Genomic DNA, 1,838 nt, shown 5'->3' with positions numbered 1-1,838 from the left:
GAGATGCAGAAGTTAGACAGCTCGGGTGAAGTGGTTGCTCTAAATTGCAGTGGGCAGCACAGTGGCACAGCGCCTGGGGGGTGCGAGAGGACGTGGGTTTGATCCCCACTCTGTCTGTGTGGAGTTTGCATGTTCTCCCCATGTCTGTGTGGGTTTCCTCTGGGTGCTCTGGTTTCCTCCCACAGTCTAAAGACATGCTGTTCAGGTTCACCCATAGTGTGAGTGACACAGAGAGAGTGTGTGTGTATTCCACTGATGTATGGATGAGTGAGCCGGTGTAAGTAGTCTATCTAGCAGTGTAAGTCACCTTGGTAAATAAGGTGTGTGGGCTGATAACACTACATAGAGTTCAGTGGAAGTTGCTTTGGAGAAAAGCATCTGGTAAATAAATAATTGTAAATGTAAACTGGCACACATAGCTTGTGTGTGTAGCCTGTGGTGGACTACCGCCGGCCAGTCCAGGCTGTACCCTACTTGGCCTTGCGCCCTGCGCTTCCGGGATAGGCTCCGGACCGCCGCCACCCTGACTCCGACAAGCGGCGAACGAAACGGAGAGTGACACTTGGGGAGATTTCACGGCTATTAATATTGTTACCACTGCGACACACACGTCACATACGCAACTTTACAGCACAGCTATGGTGCGAGCAGACAGCCTTCGATGAGCCCCGCGATCGCTACTGTAAATTACGGACTGTCAGTGTCACTGTGCTCACACATCATCATGATCATGATCATCAGCACTGACTGTGTGTGTCCCTCATCGGGAAACAGGCCAGCTCATCATTCCTCATCAGCGCAACACTGTTACACACACACACACTTGAACTTCCACCTTCTTCTGCCTCTTTCCCTCGCTGTCCGCCTCGCACAATGATGAAATGAGTCACTTTACCACCCTGCCTGCGTTTTTTTACCCGTCTCCGTACGAAGCGTTGTCGTTCAACATGGCAGATTTGGGGGCGGGGCGAAGGGTGTGACGACGACAGATCGCTGCAACGTTGTGCTCCTGCTTTATGACGTCATATGTAGGGCTCTGAAAAAGTAGCGTTTGGCTGCGGTGAAAACCGTGCTGAAACTTTAACTTCACCCTTCTGTCCATGTGAGGCGTAGCGCGAGCCGCTCGGTACTGCCGAACTCACCATCCATCTCACCATGATTGAGAAGAACGGGACCACAGCGCGTAACTTCTTGTACGAGCAGCACGAGGTGCCCGGACAGCGGCGCGGTGGCCAAGTGGTAAGGCGTCGGTCTCGTAAACCGAAGATCGCGGGTTCGAACCCCGTCCGTGCCTCAAGCGGCTTGAAGTGACAGAGCCATAATTTTAAGACAAACGTAAACCTGAAACACAAACATCAACGGGAGGCTTTTCCGTCCAACTCTTAAATAACCTCCTCGGTGTCTGTGCTCTCACGTTGCGGTGGAGAAAGGAACCAAGCAACTGACCCCCTACGGCGCGTACGTCGTTATGTCCAACGGGGCCTCGATCACCAATTTCCTGCTCAGCAGTCCAGTATAAAATCTACTGCGAAAGAAAAGCACAGTGTTTAGAGTACCTGAACTGAACACCGAAGGCTGATTGCTACATAACATTGATTGAAAGAAACTGACCAACACGCATAATAATAATCATACCCTTATGTTTGCTACTTTTTAATTTGTTCCATATTCTCGGGATACCTAATGACAGCTGTACCCCTAGTTTGCGGGTATGTGCCTGCAGTTACACAGTGTGGGACGTGAACTAATAGCTGTTGTACATTTATCCGGTTGTGGTTTACATGTCATTAGATAAAAACCAGAAATACAGCAGTCCATCTAACCATATGTGCATGATT

General features: G+C 50.1%; 1 non-coding gene across 1 annotated transcript; it reads left to right on the top strand.

The window, feature by feature from the left end:
- Nucleotides 1–1,222: 1,222 nt before the first annotated feature.
- trnat-cgu (transfer RNA threonine (anticodon CGU)) lies at nucleotides 1,223–1,294 on the top strand. Its single transcript has one exon. It is a non-coding gene; the product is annotated as a tRNA-Thr (tRNA).
- Nucleotides 1,295–1,838: the final 544 nt, after the last annotated feature.

Source organism: Scleropages formosus, chromosome 20, assembly GCF_900964775.1.
Source record: "Scleropages formosus chromosome 20, fSclFor1.1, whole genome shotgun sequence".
Taxonomy (NCBI): Eukaryota; Metazoa; Chordata; class Actinopteri; order Osteoglossiformes; family Osteoglossidae; genus Scleropages; species Scleropages formosus.
The sequence above is the reverse complement of the archived record's forward strand: the minus strand, read 5'-3'. Positions and strand labels throughout refer to the sequence as shown.